Source organism: Schistocerca cancellata, chromosome 1 (assembly GCF_023864275.1).
Source record: "Schistocerca cancellata isolate TAMUIC-IGC-003103 chromosome 1, iqSchCanc2.1, whole genome shotgun sequence".
Taxonomy (NCBI): domain Eukaryota; kingdom Metazoa; phylum Arthropoda; class Insecta; order Orthoptera; family Acrididae; genus Schistocerca; species Schistocerca cancellata.
The window spans coordinates 511,405,492-511,426,392 of NC_064626.1; the positions used below are offsets into that span (position 1 = coordinate 511,405,492).

At 41.1% G+C, this 20,901-nt stretch overlaps 1 protein-coding gene across 3 annotated transcripts in view; it reads right to left on the reverse strand.

Moving 5' to 3' along the window:
• The window catches only part of LOC126178231 (uncharacterized), a 401,103-nt gene extending 382,595 nt beyond the window's left edge, over positions 1 to 18,508 (reverse strand). For all 3 annotated transcript variants that reach the window (XM_049924516.1, XM_049924517.1, XM_049924515.1), the window contains exon 1: positions 18,284 to 18,508. The gene's annotated coding sequence lies outside the window, so the exon portion shown is untranslated. The remainder of the gene's footprint in view (positions 1 to 18,283) is intronic.
• Positions 18,509 to 20,901: the final 2,393 nt, after the last annotated feature.

The following is a 20,901-nucleotide window of genomic DNA, read 5'->3' on the forward strand; positions in this document are numbered from 1 at the left end:
TTGGCATTTCAGCATGTGAACGGTCTCTGACACATTTCTGGCGCCATGCCGAGGGCTCAAACAAAAGCGCGAAGCTCTCCCCGCAACCTGACAGGACAGACGTTATAACAAATGATCTCTTCAAAGAAGTCATACAACGAGCAAATGCACTCTTTAATCGCAATTTTTCCATAAATTTGTGGAGATAAAAAACCGGATCACTCTAAGATCAATGCAAAATACGTCTGCGAAATTATCATTGCGTCAATACTCATTTATATCTCTAAGCTAAATGGGCTTGTAGCTTAAACATAAAGACAAAATACACGTACTTCGAGAGCCACTAGCTTTCATTAATTTTTTATACCATTTCGCGAATAAACATGATTTATAGCCTACAGTTGTGACAGAGCAAACATATACAACGTCGGTAGGGCCACCACCGCATCCAGCTGTCTTCGTATCTACACATCACTTGCGATTACAGTTTCAACTCCTGTAGTACGCGGACGGCGACACGCCCACAGAAGATCGAAGGTAACCCTAGGCATAAAAGGTCACCGCGTCACCACCAGCGAAGCCACTGAACTCTCCACTGCCCACGCACTCCCAATGCGTACGTACAGCTCGTAGCGGGGTGTAGTCGTGCTTAAAATTCTGGATTTCGAGAAAATGGCAGTTGAGAGAACTCCGTGCAGTCTTATGATGGGACGCTGGCAGAAACAGGCACGTGAGCATGGACTCTTGTCTGTGAACTTTTTTTTCTTTTAACCCTACACAAAAAATGAACGTAGAACCTCACGGGAAGAAGTGTATGGTTGGTGATGAGCTCAGCACACTGTGGCGTTGTAGAGTTGCTAGAAACAAAAGGAGCTATTGATGTTCTCACAGCGAGCGAAAGAGGGACAGTAAGAACAACATTTTAAAGACCATAATATAATTCTCTCCAGAGAAATAACATCTATGTTTAAGTCGCTCTTGGCAATCTGTATCTTATGTACTTCTCAACAGACATTCTAATATTCTGCACCTGATCACAGAGCATGGGCCGACAATAATACCCCGTTGTAATGAAACGCGACGAGAAAATGAAACAGGCATCGACCTTGATAAACAGAGGACTGGCGGAGTTTGTCACTGGAGTACCAATAATTTACCGTACACCTAGATTCCCCCCCCCCCCCCTCTCTCTCTCTCTCTCTCTCTCTCTCTCTCTCAGGTATAGCAGACTGGCTACCGCTACTAAGCACAAATTTTACTACAGTCGGAATCCTGCAACTCGTACCTGAGCCTAGTTATCGTTCAATAAGGATGACGGCCGCTCTTCGGCAGTCAGTTTTTGGTACTGAAAGTGGAGAACTGGATAGTTTTAAAGGTAGCCACACACGAAACTGCAAGCATGCATAATCAAACACTTCGTCCAAGAATGCTTCAACATATGTAGCGTAATTCTGATCAAGCATTAGAACTGTTTCAAACTGCTTGACGTTTACTAGATTTTCAAGGATGTAGGCTTGTGCAGGCATACCAAAGGATATATGCTTGAGCTTGTATACTGGCAGTGTGCAGGTCTGTACAAGCACGCGTCAATTGTGAAGCAGTCTACGACGAGACTTTACGTCGAACAACATTTAGCAAATCAGTAGCAAAGTGTTGGACAAGCTTATTCGTGTGTACGAAAGCAAGCCATGTTTGAACAACATTAAATAAATTGTTTATCGTGGTAAGCCGAAGAGGGATGTAGGGTATAACATATCTCAAACAAAACGCAAATCAATTGTCATTGCCATAAACAAACATGTCGGTATTAAAACGATAAATTCTCCATGGATCAATAATAGGAGGAGGATGAGGGGAGGGGGAGGAAGAATCGAAGAAAGAGATGAAGTAAACAACCGTGTATTATAAATAAGTATAGTGCGTTTTTGAAGCCCTAATAGCCCCTTCAGCGCCCGAGCAAAATCAATACGACTGACAGTCTTTCGTGTAGTGTTACTGTTCCTCTTATGATTGCATTTGGTTCTTAATAGAAGGTACTGCGATTAATAAGAGGTTCAAATATGTTTTTCCAACCAACGTTTACCCAACATCTCATTTCCTCTTTCGTCAATTTTTTCGCGTCAGAAGGCAAAACAGGCCGAAATTATAAAAACGGTTTCTCTCGAGCTCTGTACAGTCAAGGCACAAATTCATGCTCGAACAAGCATGCTTGGACTGTGTGGAGGCGACGGGTATTTGTGCTTGCTTGCACGAAACGCCTGATCATGCGTGCTTGTCAATCTAGCAGTTGCACGTGTGGCCAACTTAGGAAGTATCGTAGTCTAAGATATGTGTAATGCCAGCTAAATTTAATTCACTTCAATGAAATGAATGGACTCAATGTGGCTGAATTCAGTTATATGAAACCACATCGGTGAAATTCGTCCAGGAATGCCGCACTTGCAATGAAATGAATATGTCGTGATAATTGGAAGTTTATGCCAGTCTAGGACTCTTGAACGTATAGATGGTTAACCACCTAAGACTTGCACCACAAATTTTGCGGAAATGGGAAGTGCTATTGACGTGCGGTTTTCACAGACTGGACGGGTAGTCAGGTGCTCATATTGTTGGCCAATCAACAGATGGCAATAATACTTATATGAAGATGGACATGTCCGAAAGAACAGATACCATCGGTGACCATGCAGCTCGTTGGAATGAAATTACAATGAAACGAATACGCCTAGCTGCATAAAGGCGTTGATATAAGACAAAGGGGACAGATGAAAATGTATGCCTCGACCGGAACTCAAACTTGGGACCTCCTGCTTACATGGCAGACGCTCCAGCCATCTGAGCCACAGAGGACACAGAGGATAGTGCGACTACAGGGATTTATCCCTGACGCGCCTCCCGTGAGACCCACATTCCCAACTTATTGTCCCGCACTTATTCATAGTGCACCTGCCCATTATAGTCATTATTCGCAGCTTTCTGCCGATTCCCCTAAGAGTTCGGGCCCTTTTTGTGCATCCGCACAGAAGAAGATGGTCAAATGGCCGGTGAGCCTTAACCATATGAAGATGTATCTGTTCTTTCGGACATGTCTGAAAGAACAGATACCATCTATCTTTCGGACATGTCCGAAAGAAAAGATCCCACGGCGGTTTGAATCCATGTTTCGCATACAGTTTCCATTATCTATGGAAGACATTAAGTACTGCAAAGCAAGACATACCAAAATTCCTCTCTTGAAGTAGCGACACTTCATAGTTTTGGTCTAGTGTTAAGCTGCTGGCTCGGTGGCATCACTTTTATGAAACACCATCTGAAATTATCATGCTTCCTCAAACTTAGGGAGCATCATTTAATTGCACTTTACCTATATTAACAGACAAGACTGAGTCTTTGTATATAAAGACACTTTATATATGATGATGATTCCCTGATGATGTTATAAAACTTTCTCGGACGATGGAGAAGGGTAAAAATGTATCAATTGGAGGTAGGAAACCCTGGTCCGGAAACGACCGAGTCCAAAATTATAAGCAAAAATCCTTCTGATGTCTCTGACAGAGGAGTACGTGTACCGGTACTGCCCTTTGCTCTGAGCACTATGGGACTTAACTTCTGAGGTCATCAGTCCCCTAGATCTTAGAACTACTTAAACGTAACTAACCTAAGGACATCACAGACATCCATGCCCGAGGCAGGATTCGAACCTGCGACCGTAGCGGTCGCGCGGTTCCAGACTGTAGCGCCTAGAACCGCTCGGCCACCCCGGCCGGCGTACCGGTACTCTTACTGCCAAGATCGTAGGGTAGGCGACCTTCAGAAATGGTAGTATGGACCAAACCAAGAAAAAATGTCTGGTAAACATGAGTTCTAAAATGCATACCTTAAGAGAAATGGCCACCCATTCATCTTTGCTAATGCGAAACACATTTCCACTGAATAAGTCATAGCTCTTAAGGAAGGCAATTTAGAGACCATATTTACTGAGCATTTTTTTTTCTTGTTTTGGTCCATACCACCACCTTCAAAAATAAGGAAATCAAAGAGATTGCACTGAGCCACCGACCCATGTTATCGCATGTCTAACGGATTCCAGGCGCAACAAAACATTTATTTTCAATATTTCATATAATTATTGACGAATTTAAAAATTTAAAATGCTGTCATAATCTACTGATTGCGAGGTATAATCTTATGATAAACGTTTAACATAGTAAGACAAGTAGTAAAGTTACAATATGATAAACGTTTAACACAGTAAGACAAGTATTAAAGTTACAATATCCGTATATGTCGTGAGTCAGCGTAACTCTACTAAGAGGGGTGGCACAGTGGTTAGCACACTGGACTTGCATGCGGGAGGACGACGTTTCAAACCTGTGTACGGTCATCCAGCTCTTTGTTTTCCGTGATTTCCCTAAATCGCTCCAACCAAATGCTGGGATGGTTCCTAGGAAAGAGCACGACCGATTTCCATCACCATCCTTGACACAATCCGAACTTCTGCTCCTTCTCTAATGACCTTGATGTCGACGAGACGTTAAACCCAACCTTCCTTCCTTCGCAACTCACGACGCAAAAATTACCCTGACTAGATTCATCCAGTCTTTGAGAATGAGAGCACTTAGCAACTTTCTGAGACCACTTGGCAACTCCCAACAAATTTTAAACATAATTTCAAACTTTTTCTTGTTTAAATTCTTAACGTCTAGTATTTGACACATTAACACATTTTATAAGCAATCAGACGTTTGAAGATGTTTTATACAAGAGAATTCGATTCTTTAAAGAATAGGCAGTGGGGAGGGAACGGGAGATGTCGGGTTGATTTGGGGGAAGAGACCAAACAGCGAGATCATCGGTCTCATCGGATGAGGGAAGGAAGTCGGCCGTGCACTGTCACAGGAACCATCTCACCATTTGCCTGAAGCGATTTAGGGAAATCACGGAAAACCTATATCAGGATGGCCGGACGCGGGATTGAACCGTCGTCCTCCCAAATGCGGGTCCAGTGTGCTAACCACTGCTCTACCTCGCTCGGTACGGGAGATGTGTGGTTTACTAGTCCTACCTAAATGAAACCGCCAACAATCGAAGACGGTTACAGTGCAACCTCATACAAGTACACAACGACTAATTTCAGAACACTAATGATATTGTTGCTTAATTTCTGAGTAATTGTAACCACTACCGTCGAAGTTTCTATGATGCGAAAAGGTAACAGTACTCGTAGGGTCACGCAAATACGTTGCATCACAATTTTTCGTACTCGGATTTCGAGATATTAATTTGGCTTATTTCGACCCTATAAGTAGTTCGCTAAGATATTACTTTGGCTTATTTCGACCCAATACAGTATTGCGCTAAAACATACAATTTTCTGGCACCGGCTATGTTGACAGCGTATGTTATTGAACGAACCACTGGGAAGTTAATATTAACGAACATTAAACTTCACGAGACGTCGCAGGGTGTCTACTGATATATGTACTCGCCTTTGCGCCTATCTCGAGGTGAGTGACGCGCGACATGAGGCGGTGTTTTCGCGTCGCGACAAAGCAAGACGGACTGCAGGTGACCGAGCCAAAACAACACGACTCGAGGTAATGAGGTACCAAAATTAAAACCACGCAAAAGATGCCAGTGGGTCAAGGAAAAGCTGTCGCAGACAGTAGTCGTCGGTACACAGTTTCCTAGCTGCACATGCAGTTGTTCTTATTACGTTGAATGATTTGTTCGGCGGCAGAGAGGTTAGATTTTAACCTAACACCGACGTTTATGTCAACAGAGAAACATTTCCGCCTGTAGAGAAAACAGGGTATTTTAAGATCTTTACGTCATTTGCAGACTATTAGAAGTACAGTTAACAGAAACAAGCGTACAATCCCCAATGGACCATTCAGATAACTACGTCTAAGTTTCATGGTCTTTAAACAATAAAAACAAGAAGACTTCAGATAAATTACGTCGCTAACCTCTACTACCAAGCTATACCGCAGATCAGAAATGGCGGCAGCATCAAGATACTGCCGAACAACGATTTCATATGACCTGTTAGGTTTAATAACACTCTGGGGAAAGACGAATGATGAAGCACTGCGTATTATCGCATTTTCTATTCAAGACCGTTCTTGTAAAACTAGTTTTATCTTCGATTTCAAACATTTCCCTTTTGTTGTATCTTCATGTTTGCTTTTACAAAACAAAAGGTAACATTTCTTTTTTGACAAGCAACATCTCCTCGTGTAGTCGCTTCACAGCGTGCAGCTTTTATCTTACGCTTCCTGCTCCACCCGCCTGAAAGCTGCAAAGAAATAGTGCACAGATGGTATATCATCTCTCTTCCTATATACTCACAAATCAATGAATTGTGAAGTCCGTGATGTTGCTTTCTGAGATTGAAAGGAAACCTGGAATCCATGGCAGAAGCGTACTTTGGAGTTCAGGGACTTCAAAACAAGAAAAATATACAAACCGGTTTTGAAGCTTTCAACAAAAAGCAATGCATTTATTTTGATCAACTGAGCTTTATGGAAACTCTTTCCAAGAAAACAACAGGCAGTGTGGAAAAGGGATCGCCACAGAAGCATATTCCAAGGAGAATGCGAATGATGAAGACAGGTAGTTCCTTCTGTCAGAGATTTGCAAATTGAGTCCTGAAAGAAAACTGGAATTATGTTGCGAAATAATTTCAGTTATTGCAGCAAGGAAAGCCCCAGATTGCAACAATTGCCTTATCATGTTGGACCACAAATACAGTACCCATTTAATCAACATATACAATTTCCTCAATCCACTTTTCATGAAGTGCCCTCTCTGCGTGTGCAATCGCTAACGCATTATCTGTCAGATACAAACGTATCACGAACAAGTAATTGTGTCCGTTTTCAGCGTAATTTTTAGTATATAAAAACTGTTTCTTGATTTAAAAATGAATATATATGTTCAAACACATGTTCAAAGTTACTTAGTTGTTTGTATCCGCCTAACTTATTTACCACACGTTTACTGTTATTGCTAGTGACAGAAAGTATTCTTCAAAATTATAGAAAATTCCTTGCGATATATTAGAGCAATAAAGCAACGACTACAGCATTATAAATTGTTAAGGCTTTCACAGCATTATAAATTGTTAAGGCTATCGTAGTCACTTGCTGAGAAACTGTTGTCTTCTGTCTCGGCTTTCTCGCCCGACGTTCGTTTAATGATTTTTCTGACGTTTCGCGAGTACGAATAGCTTACATTGTCAAAGCTTCACCCTGCATTGCTGGTGGTGGAGTAAGCATTAGTAGCCTCGTAGTGAAGACCAATTTCTCTTCTGCTGAAAAACAGATGTTTAGCTCTGCTTCAATTCCAGTTATATCCCCTTTTGTGTAGCCATGTAACTCGTAAAACGACGACTTTGAAATTCAAAGACAAATGAAAATTTTTACTTTCGTCCGCACTTAAGTTGCCATCGTGTAATTAACCCTCTGGTAAAGTGAACAATATACATTGGATGTTTTCTCATTTTCCTACCCTCTCGGCTTAAAAGAGTGAGGGGAAGTAGTTCTTCATACGACGCCATTCTCTCAACTGACTATTTCCCCGATAAGAATCGAGCCGTTATTAAAAATTGGCGCCACACGTTGCACGGTTCAAAAAAACCTCTGGTAAAAAGCAACGCCACTTTTTACGTTACGAGTGGTGCCACTTATGTCCCTCGGCTACTACCGGCCTACTGCAATAAGCTTTCTTCATATTATGAACCGCATAAATCATTGAAACCATTAAGACGACTGCAACAATATACTTGACCAAGGGAATGAGATACTGTTTTCTCCATAGTCTTAGCTACCGCCAGAATGCGCAACGTTGCTGTGTTGTTAGATCCCATACGCAAAGGTGTCTTTCACCTACATCTATACTTCGCAAGGCACCATACAAATTGTGTAGGATGGTAGTTAAAGTAGTACTACATCTGACCTTCCTGTTCTACTTCCGACTGGAGTGCAGGTAGAACGATAGTCGGTAAGCCTCCGTGAACAAAAATTCAGACGAAAAAGGCCATAATTGTTCGATTGTACAATCGGCGATAAATCATGGGAAGCATTCACAACATAGGAATATCTACGGGTACACGTCTGGTATGTCCTACAGTGGAACGACAGCATGTATGAAAAACAGATGTTAGATTGACAGTTATTCGAAGAATCACAATAAAGAATATAATTCACACACGAAGACAGCAGCTCACAAAACTCTCTGCACAGATTCTTGGGCAATTGTCGGCAATCTGTCAGCCGTACAGGACAGGACTGACTGAGAAATAAAAAAAATAATAAAAGTAGCGCGTTTCTAGTAACGATAAAAGAAAAATGATGGAAGTCATTTTCCGCTATATGAGAGGCTCTGTGTATCACGAATAAGTTCACTGTCAAAATTCAAAGTGTTGACGTTCTAACAAGAGACAGCCAACATATTGCTTCCTACGACATACCTTGCGAAATAATCACGATGGTAAAATCACAGCTGTTTATCACGAGTGACCATTCTAATGGGGGTACTTTTCAAATATTTTGAAATATTCTAGCAATTTATATGCAATATTCCATATACAACATAACTGAAGTATATTATATGAAATGTATGATTTCCACCACCTGATTTCAATCACTAACCAAGGAAACTTGCAAAATAAAAATGTAATTTCAGTAGATCCGTCAGTATATTCTGCAATATATTGGACAACCTTCAAGAATACATAGACGATCAATAATACTGCACAATATTATTGCCAGTCTAGGGGCCGAGAGGGTGCTGACAGGCGTGGCATAGGGCCTCGTGCACACACACAACGCATTACAGTAGGTAAAACGATTATTGGTTGGGGAATAAGGGACTAACATCAAGGTCATCACTCAGTGTCATGGGGTTTTTCAACTGAAAAAACTTAGTGACATACGGTAGAAATGTGATCGGATGACAAAAGTACATACGAGAGATAAAATAAGAGCCTTGAGGGCAATATTGAGGCCAGTGCTGAAAAATAATTTACGGAGACAAAGTATACTGTCGCGCAGGCAATATTGATGCTAGTGCTGAAAAATAATTTACGGAGACGTCAAAGTACACTGTCGCGCAAAACTTAAGGACAGAAGTAATTTCCTCATGATGTGTCACTGTGAAGCAAAATAGCTCGATGAAACTTGAACCACATGAAGAAAGATCTGGCACAATATAGCACAAAAGGTAACAGAGAAATATGCAGTGAGACAAAGAGAAAAAAAACTCTTATATTCAACGATAAAAATTACACTGAAGTCAACACGAATCATGACGGTCCCCCGGACATTAAGGCAGGACACGGTTATTAATAGAATGTGTGAACACCACGAACAGCAATGCATGCTCTGTAACGCGCTCCCATGCTGGCCACAAGGCTGTTAGGAGTTCACGGGGCAGAGTGCTCCATTCCTCCACCAGCGTGGTTGAAACTGCTGCATGCTCGTTGGTGCACGTGAACGTGCTCACCAACGCTTCCCAACGTGCTCGGCGGGATTTAAATCGTGGAAACGGAAATGCCAGTCCAGTCGCTGAGCTCCCTCTCGTTACAAGAGCTCCTCCGCCTGCGCTATTCGAAGAGGTCGCGCATTCTCATCCATAAAAATGAAATCAGAGGCGAGCACATCCCTGAAAGGACGCATACGGGGAAGGAGCACAGTGTCATAGTGACGCTGAGCGGTGAGTGTACCATGCTCACAGAGATTTGGAGGTCGGTACGCCCATGCAACATTATACCTCCCCACACAACACATGGATCACCAAAACGATCACGTTCGACAATGTTCGTGGGCGCATTACGTTTTCCCAACAATCGCAGTATCAGAGTATGCCCAAAATCGTCGAACATGACCGTTTTGTATTCCAGGTGTTACGTTGTGGGGAGGCATAATGTTGCAGGGCTGTACCGACCTCCAGATCTTTTAACACTTCCCACTCGCCAGTCAACGTTATTGTGGCACTGCACATGCGCCTTTTCAGGTGTGCATTCGGCCCCGACTTCATGTTTTTTGATGACAGTGAGCGACCGCGTCGAGCTGCGCTGTTAGAAGAACGAGAGCGTATGATTTGGCCTGCCTGTTCCCCCGGCTTAAATCCCGTCGAACACATGTGAGATGTTTTGGGAAGACGCATTGTACCACGTCCACATGCAGCAACGGCCATCCCGCAGTTGTCAACTGCGCTGTTGAAGGAATGGAGCGCTCTGACAAGTGAACCCCTAACCAACCTTGTAGCCAACATGGGAGTGCGCTGCTGAGAATGCACTGCCGCCAGAGGTGACCGCACAGCTTGTTAAGAACCATGTCTCGCCTCTTGTGATGTCTAAAGACCATCATAAATAGCGTTGACTTCAGTGTAATCACTGACTTTGAATAAAAATGTCATTTCTGTTCGTCTCATTCCTTTCTTTCAGTTATTTTCTGTCCTATACTGTGGCAGTTCTTTTATGTACAGTGCAAGTCGCAGCGAGCTATGCTACTTCGCAGTCACAAATTTTGCGGAAGTTACTTTCTCCTTAAGTTTTGCACACCAGTGTCCATGGATCGGTCTGGTGCGTAAGTCAGAGCACAAGTGGGGCCTCCAAGAGCTACTCTGCAGTGAGAGAAGCCCCACTCACAGGTGGAGGCAATTACAGAGCAAAGAATGCCTAGTCGAGAGCAAGCATTAGAGTTACCTGGCGAGTCGTCTGTCCGACCTGCGACTGTCCGTGGGTGAGCAGAAGGGCCACAGAGTGCGCCTACCCAATGGAGCAGTGTTGGAACAGGTGGACCTACAGTGTCTACTACTGGAAAAAAAACCTGAAGATCTGCCCGAATAATAATAATTTAAAAAATCACAAATATCAGATGAACTAACTATGGTAAGAATCGTCTCCATTATCGACAAATCGCTTTACAGCCAAAAGATGAGTATAAAACATGTACCATAGGCATCAAAAACGTTACACACTCTCTTAATCTGGCTATCACCTTCTCTCAACGAGGCAGGCTTACCTACAAAGTATCTTACAGTTTCATTCATTTTTGTCTTGAGGCAAATCTGTTATAGTTTAGGCAAGTGTATCATGATGCACTATCGGCCTGTTTTCCCCATCTCTGAGTCACCTAGGGGAAACATGGATAGCCAGCATGGCAGGACAGACTGTGTAAACATTACAGTGGATATGTTCTGAAGCACCGATGTTCTTAAAACTATTCGCTTCAAGCTGATCTGGATTTAAAATCACAGTTTAAAGAACTTTAGGTTCAGTAGACTTGTTGGGTTACTTACTCTGTTGTACACAGTTGGTGCTTTAGCTACAGATACACCTGGGTATTCCCGTCGCAGAGATTCCAATGGGATGACCATTTACCCCGGAGGATGACATCATGAAACCATACACTAGAACTGTATGCCCTCGAGAAAAATAACGGCTATAGTTTTCCCTTGCCATCAGCTTTTCTCAGTACCAACGTAGCAAGACCATGTTGGATAATGTTACAAGGACAAATTGTTGAACCTTTAAATGGTGGATAGGCTGGTGTCCTCTTCAAGAGCCAAACGCTAGTCTGGCGTCTCCACAGATACATCTCTGACATGTTTCAAATGCTATGTTACTCCTGAGACATGCTTGAAATGTTATGGTACGGCTATCTGTAAAAACACGCAAACCACCTCACCGCGCCAAAGCCCATTGGTTTTGAGAGGGTGGTTACACATTCAAGTTTTTTTTTTCTTTTCGCAATATTTGAGTATGTTCCATTGTCAAAAATCCAGAGTTAGTTACTGTTTGTTCCTTCCCGCACCTCATTCATCTCGGCAGCGAATATATTTCATACCGTGCAGCCATCAACAACTGGGCTACCAACGATTCAAAAACAAATGTTGACACATCTTGCGACAGATTAATGAGAACGTTCCACAGTTTAGTTATTTAATAACAAATGTCTTTCTCTGACAGGGTCACCTGCTTTGTATTTTGTCAAAATTGTAACAGATAGCACGTCCCTCTTTGCTGTACCGTGATAGGCTTTCTGCTTAAAGGTCCTTAAGCGACGCTGGCTTTTATGCACTAGAACACACTTTTCCACCAATTTGCTTAATACAGCTCCCGTGGCAACGATACAAAGATTGCTTCCCAACTTATGTTTACTTGTACAAGTTCGCACATTGCCGGTAAAATGGTTAAAGCTAGTGCATGTTTGAATGCTTGCATTATCTTGCATAACTGCAAGTCGATCACACCTCTCTCAGCTTGAATCGTCCGAACGCTAGCGCAAAATTACCTTCGGGCGGTCAAACACGCCTGTACAAAGTACTTGATCCTGCGTGCTTATCAAGCTTCCCAGTATGCGAGAATGGATAGCTCAAACATGTTGCTGAATGGATGGCTGGAACATCTTGCAGAATGTCATCTAAAAACCATATTGTTACAGTTTGTCACACTGCCGATATCCGACAAAGATTAAATAAGCAACTTGTTTTGATTTTAAGCACTGGAAGATGCGCTTGTGTGTACAATGTAAGAAAACTAAATACGAAAGCCCAGCGATTCTGATAGTCACTCCTTCGTTACCTCCAAGTCTCAAGTGTTATCTCGGCGATAACTCGTCCTCTATCCCTCTGTAGCCACCGCACCAAGCAACTAGATCTCAGGTAATTTACTCTATAGGCGAACTCAGCTTTATTTTTAATTTTGTAACTTCACAAAATCCCCACTCCTTTCCTTCTGAAAGGTCACTGATTTCAAGCGACTACATTGTCGGAAGTACATTTTACAGCTACAACTAGTTCCGCACGTGCAGTGCGACCCGTGGTTGCTGCAGCTCGCCTGGGTGCTCTGAGTTGGATTGACATGCTGGAGCGTCATAGATACAAGGCATACGATGTTTACCGTCGCCCAACTCTTTTATTCCCTGACCGTCTGCGCTACGGACATTACTATTTTAACTATGAAGGTTGGGCCTGCTATATTCTTCGACATACTGTTTACCCGGTTTTAATTTTTATAAACGTCTGACGAAGTGGCTATAAGCCATAAAACTGGTAGCACCTTAATAAAAATTGGTTCAAGATACAGCTGTGTGCATAGTGCTTGCTACAGAAATCTACTGCTTGCAGTTATAATAAGTCCTGGCAGCCATTTTTCCATACAGTTTCACTGATGTTTGCCACATCAGCTACTGCGACATCATTGAAAATAAGCCATTAGACTGAGGAGGGCAGGTCTCTTCGCTGTAAACGGCCGTCAGTGATTCAAAGAAAAATCAAACGGTTCAAAAGTGAATAGGCGAGCACGAACCTTAGATGGTTTGTCTCAATAAGTGGACTCCTCTATTGGAAAATATATAGTGATTGATATATAACACTCGTGAAACGTATATACGTTATAAAAAGGGCTGATTGCGTGTGGCAAATTCACTGTACCTACGAAACATAACAGGTAATTTCTGTTCATTCGAGAAATAGTTACTGGTACTATAGGGGAAAAAAACCATAATAATCAAAACAAAATAAATAAATTCCCCAACTTCAATTCTTATATTTTATTCTTCTAAACAGGAACAAAAGTTATCATACCGAGCAGCACTGATGAATGAACACGAGCCAAATAAAACTGACGAAATCAATTTTCAATCGAAACGTCAGGTCTAGACACACTACTCTCCACGGTGATTAAATTTTGCCAACGGCCATTACCTTGCATGTCCTCAAACGATAATTACTACATCTGGTACAATATCGTTAGGTCTGGCCGCAAATCCAGGTCTTCCGTGCTCAACTATCTGACGATTCTGGAATTAGTAACTGTGAAAAAGATGCACACGTGCGCCATACTCAAATGCGAGTCAGACTGTTGCTCTTCAACTGACACCGTAAGTCGTTAGAAAAAAGAAACGTCATTTAAACCCTTAAACGACTGGCATAGCGATATTACGTTGCCCTCAAACCGCCAGTAGGTTTGCGAGGCTGTCTAGTGTGTTGAGTTCATCAATTTTTGGATGAAATAAAGCACCATCTATGTGGCGCAAAATGATACACGTATCCCTGGAGATACTATCGAACACAGTGCTGCCAAAGCACTGCCTCCACAAAAGAAGATGAAGTAAATATTCCAGAATTCGAATCAAGAACAGCTGTCAACCTGAGTAACGTACAAGTAAATATGCTCGGAGTAGTGAAGCAACTTAAATCACTTAATAAAAGCAAGTCTTCCGGTCCAGACTGTATACTAATTAGGTTCCTTTCAGAGTATGTTGATGCATTAGCTCCATACTTAATCATATACAACCGTTCGCTCGACGAAAGATCCGTACCCAAAGACTGACAAGTTACAAAGGTCACACCAATATTCAAGAAAGGTAGTAGGAGTAATCCACTTAATTACAGGCCCATATCATTAACGTCGATATGCAGCAGGATTCTGGAACATATATTGTGTTCGAACATAATGAATTACCTCGAAGAAAATGGTCTATTGACACACAGTCAACACGGATTTAGAAAACATCGTTCTTGTGAAACACAACTAGCTCTTTATTCACATGAAGTGTTGAGTGCTACTGACAAGGGATTTCAGATCGATTCCGTATTTCTGGATTTCCGGAAGGCTTTTGACACTGCACCATACAGGCGTCTTGTAGTGAAATTGCGTGCTTATGGAATATCGTATCAGTTATGTGACTGGATTTGTGACTTCCTGTCAGAGAGGTCACAGTTCGTAGTAACTGACGGAAAGTCATCGAGTAAAACAAGTGATTTTTGGCGTTCCCCAAAAATAGGCCCTTTGCTGTTCCTTACCTATATAAACGATTTGGGAGACAATCTGAGTAGCCGCCTTAGGTTGTTTGCAGATAACGCTGTCGTTTATCGACTAATAAAGTCATCAGAAGATCAAAACAAACTGCAAAACGATTAATAAAAGATATATGAATGGTGCGAAAACTGGCAGTTGTACCTAAATAGCGAATAGTGTGAGGTCATCCACATGAGTACCAAAAAGAATTCGTTAAACTTCTGTTACACGATAAATCAGTCAAATCTAAAGGCCACAAATTCTACTAAATACCTAGGAATTACAATTACGAACAACTTAAATTTGAAGGAACACATTGAAAATGTTGTGGGGAAGACTATCCAAAGACGGCGTTTTATTGGCAGGACACTTAGAAAATGTATAACAGATCTACTAAGGAGAGTGCCTACACTAGGCTTGTCCGTCCTCTTTTAGAATGCTGCTGCGCGGTGTGGGGTCCTTACCAGATAGGACTGACTGAGTACATCGTAAAAGTTCAAAGAAGGGCAGCACGTTTTGTGCTATCGTGAAATATGAGAGAGTGTGTCATTGAAAAGATACAGGATTTGGGCTGGACATCATTAAAAGAAATGCATTTTTCGTTGCGACGCAATCTTCTCACTGCTTTTGAAATCAGTCATTCGAAATCACAACAATGCGGAAATCGAATTTCTTGAATTTGTCATTTTTGTCAAGGCTACGCTCGAGTCACAGTATGGTTTTGTTAAGACACGTTACATAGACGCAAGCGCGCGAACCATCAAATATCGGCCTATAGCAGAATCCGGAGACAAAATTTTTGACTCAGGTGCCCCGGCTAGTTTTGGTCAAAAATTTTGTCTCCAAATTCTATTGTTGTTGTGGTCTTCAGTCCTGAGACTGGTTTGACGCAGCTCTCCATGCTACTCTATCCTGTGCAAGCTTCTTCATCTCCCAGTACTTACTGCAACCTACATCCTTCAGAATCTGCTTAATGTATTCATCTCTTGGTCTCCCTATACGATTTTTACCCTCCACGCTGCCCTCCAACGCTAAATTTGTGATCCCTTGATGCCTCAGAACGTGCCCTACCAACCGGTCCCTTCTTCTTGTCAAGTTGTGCCACAAACTCCTCTTCTCCCCTATTCTATTCAATACCTCCTCATTAGTTATGTGATCTATCCATCTAATCAGCATTCTTCTGTAGCACCACATTGCGAAAGCTTCTATTCTCTTCCTGTCCAAACTATTTATCGTCCATGTTTCACTTCCATACAAATACTTTCAAAAACGACTTCCTGACACTTACATCTATACTCGAGGTTAACAAATTTCTCTTCTTCAGAAACGCTTTCCTTGCCATTTCCAGTCTACATTTTATATCCTCTCTACTATCATCTGTTATTTTGCTCCCCAAATAGCAAAAATGAAGCAGGCAAAAAGGAATACAAACGTCTCAAAAATGAGATCGACAGGAAGTGCAAAACTGCTAAGCAGGGATGGTTAGAGGACAAATGTAAGGATGTAGAGGCTTATGTCACTAGGGGTAAGATAGATATTGCCTAAATTCTACTATCGGCCGATATTTGATGGTTCGCGCGCATTACATTTTCTGAAAACGAACTTTGTCGATTTATGTTTCAAATTATAAAGAAATAAAATCTAATTTTCTAAAACTGAACATAAATAATTGCAAGCAATTTATCAGAGCCGTTGACCGACTCTTGTGTAGTTCCAAAAATACAATGGGTGTGATCCAAGATTGACCTTTTAATTGTCTTCCATTTATTAATGGATGTACTTCAATATTCTATCCGCCACTTCTTCTGTTTCAGTTTCATAGATAGCGCGTGAACACTTTCTACCATTTAAAAATCCACGTTTAATTGAACTGTTGTATGTGTTTTGCTCATCAACCCACACTGGTTTGATGCAGCTCTCCATTCCCGTTCCTTGCCAGCTATCCTCTTCATTTCAGCATAACTGCTACTTCAGGTATCAATAATGAAATGAACTATATACTCATGTCAAGGCCCGCCGCTGTAATTCTTACTATCCTTAAGTATTGTTTTCGCCAAACGTGCCCGGTCATTTTCTGTCTTCGTTTCAATGTGTTACTTACAAGACATTTTTTCGTTGCCTTGTTGCGGGACGTCTTCGTTCCTTATTCAATCAATCTACTTGATCTTCCACAACCCCCAGGAAAACCACATTTCAGACGCGACGAATCACTTAATTTCCAATTTGTCTTAAATGTTTCGCACCCGACAGGTCCTAACATCGATCATCCACACTACCAGTTCTTGCTTGATTTGCGAAAGCTCAACTAGTGCTGATTTACGTTATCGATCGGCTGAAAAATGATAATGCGTCCTTGCCCTGCAGAGTATCCCTATGGCTTATCCTGGTTCACCCAGTCCGCGGATTGCATTGTTACAGCCGCTGTACTGGCCGCGACGCTGATAAACGTTCCCTTGTGCGCCACCGCATTAACACAATAACAATCACCATCAAACGACGAAGTACGGATGGCGGAAATCTGTCCATTTATTCTGAAACCATTATACGTGCGTAGATGAACGAGGATACAACCACGACATCGTATACAGAACTTTTGCTGTAATACAACATACAGTATTCTGAGAAACGAAGCTGCGTTCCCTCCCCTTGGTCTTACAACAGAACGTGACGCTTTTTTTGTACCATCGCCGCTGGCCAAGGCAAAACTTTGTCCAAAGCAAAAGGGGTGCTCTTGTAGTAACATCAACATTCCACGTATTTCGGAGTTTTAATTCAATAATGCGGAGCACAAAAAACTAATCATAAATGCTAACATTTCTTGCAAACAAATTGTTATGGAAACCACACGAAATTAGTACAAAATAAACGATATGTTCCATAAGACTTCACGCAATTTCAGGCTTCCTAACACTGATTTTATGGAAACTCATAATCGAAAAAACTTAATACAACGACCTACATCTATACTGAAACCACGCAAAAATTTAAGCCGACATTCGAGCTGTGTCGCTCCCATCGGTTGTGCCAGTAATGAAAATTAGCCGCAAAACAAATTAATGCGCCGTCAGTATTGCATGATAACAAACTACATTTTTAACTGGGTGAGAAATCCAAAAACGTAGCGTGTGAGTAAGAAGAAACTCCGGAAATGCGATACATTTCGAAGAAGCGGCTGGTGACTTCACTACGAACTGCACGGCCACCCACTCTGCTGCTAATAATAAATCAAACACTTAGCACTTGTCCTAATTCCCAGCTTTACTATCACATGGATACGTAAAAATTAAATTACTGGCACGTACCTTAAGTAAAAACCGAGTTCGCAATATATATCAACAGCTAGAAGAATGAGTAATTCACAAAATATAAAAAAATATCATGAAAATTTGCAACATATTGCGTTACATACAGTTGTGAGATTTACTTCAAGCTTTCTAGAACTAAAATTACTGGCACGTATTCTGCACTAACGGCAGCTTAGTAACTTACCTTTCAGTGACAGTTTATTCTTGCATCAACAAATAGATTTTGAGCTGGTAGTAAAGGCAACGAAACTACGGAAGTCAATTATTTTAACACTACGCAACACAAACACAAAACAAATAATTTTTGTATGTCAACAATAACACATCATCGACGTTTACTCCGATTATTTCCTTTGAAAATTCACCCAGCAGTCAGCGACAGACACCCCTCCATGCGCCATCTTTGAAACATTCCAGTGCACTTCGGAAGATGTGTTAATCGACGTATTTTATGTCTCTTGGGAGATACACGTCAAACAGTAGTTATTGACGGTAAAGATATATTCCTTAATACTTTAATCATTATTTTTGTTTTTAAATTTGTGTGCTGTACAAAATCAATATCGTGTTTCATTAATTTTGCTATATTTAGAACTGTATTACAAAACTTTTCATGTTGACAAGACATGTAGTACAGAACAAATGAAAGTGCCTATTAGCGCGAAATATGACAGCCATTCGGGGATGTATGCAACAGGTTTCTTTGCGGACAAACGTTTTCTAGTGTTACTCTGTTTCTCACTGTTACAAATATTCTAAAAAATATTGTTGGGCATAATTATGGATTGAATAATAGAGTTCGAGAATAGTTGGTTTTACTGTGCGTGCTGAGTTTCAATGTAGTAGTTAGTTCAGAAATGCATTCAGTAACCAATTTTGACATATTAATTGATAGGGGGCAATGGAGAAGGTGTCTGTGCTGCAAGTATTACAGATTAAACATGTGGAAGATTCTGTTGAGCCACATCCGTGATTCAGCCATCTAGCATTAATAAATTAACAACACAGACGTAATCATTGTTGTAATGCAGTGTGATTTCTTGTCTGCTAAGGACACTCATAGAGGTAACCACCAAAGAAGACTGAAGTAGCAGAAGTGACTTTGGGGATTGAAAGATATATGTGCGGAAGAGACCTGGAGACTATGGAAGGTTTCGGATTGATTATATGGTAAAACGGAGATTTTAGAACCAGGTTTTAAATTTTAAGACATTTCCTGTGGCAAATGTAGATTCTTACCACAACTTATTGGTTATGAACTGTAGATTAAAACTGAAGAAACTGCAGAAAGATAGGAATTTAAGGATTCGTGCCTGGATAAAATGAAACAACCGGAGATTGTGGAGAGTTTCAAAGGGAGCATTAGGGAACGATTGACAAAAACAGAGGAAATGAATACTACAGAAGAAGGATGGGTAGCTTTGAGAGATGCAATAGTGCAGGCAGTAGAAGATCAAGTAGATAAAAAGGCAAGGGCTGTTAAAAATCCTTGGGTAATACACGAGACATTGAATTGAACTGATGAAAGGAGAAAGTATAAAAAATACAGTAAATAAGCAGGTGAAAGGGAATACAAACGTCTAAAAAAACGAGATCTACAATCTACAGGAAATGGAAAATGGCTAAGTAGGAATGGCTAGAGGACAAATGTGAAGACGTAGAAGCACATATCACTAGGAGTAAGATAGATTCAACCCACAGAAAAATTAAAGTGACCTTTGGAGAAAAGAGAACAATCTATATGAATATCAAGAACTCAGTTGGAAAACTAGTCCTAAGCAAAGAAGGGAAAGCAGAAAGATGGAAGGAGTAGACGGAGGGTCTATACAAGGGGATGTACTTGAGGGCAATATTATGGAAGTGGAAGACGACGTAGATGAAGTTGAGATGAGAGATATGATACTGCATTAAGAATTTGACAGACTACTGAAAGACCTACATCAAAGCCAGGGCCCCGGCAGTAGACAACATTCTGTTACAACTATTGACAGTTTGGAAGGGCCACACATGAGAAATCTTTTCCATCCGATAAGCAAGATTTATGAGACAGGAGAAATTCCCTCAGACTTCAAGATGAATACAATAATTCCAATGCCAAAGAAAGCAGGTGCTAACAGGTGTGAAAATTACGGAACTATTAGTTTAATAAGTCACAGTTGCAAAATTCTAACACAAATTCTTTACAGCAGAGTGGAGAAACTGGTAGAAGCCAACCTCAGGGAAGACCAGTTTGGATTTCAGAGAAACGTAGGAACATACAAGGCAATACTAACACTATGACTTCTCATAGGAAATAGCTTTCAAAAAGGCAAACCTATGTTTAAAGCATTTTAAGTCCAGGGAGAAGAAATAAAAGCTTTGAGGTTTGTTGATAACATTGTAATTTTGCCAGAGACAGCAAAGGGCTTGGAAGGACAGCTCAGCAGAGTGGACAGTGAAAGAAGGATATAACATGAATATCAACAAAATCAAAACCAGGATAATGGAAGGTAGTCAAATTAAATCAAGTCACTCTGAGGGAATTAGATTAGGAAATGAGACACTTAAAACTGTAGATGAATATTGCTATTTGGGGAGCAAAATAACTGATGATAGTCAAAGTAGAGAGGATATGAAATGTAGACTGGAAATGACTAGAAAATCATTTCTGAAAAAGAGATATTTTTAACATTGAGTACAAATTTGGTTGTCAGGAAGTCTTTTCTGAAAGTATTTATATAGAGTGTAGCCATGTATGGAAAGGAAAGATGGAAGATAAACAGTTTAGACAAAAAGAGAATAGAAGCTTTTGAAATGTTGTGC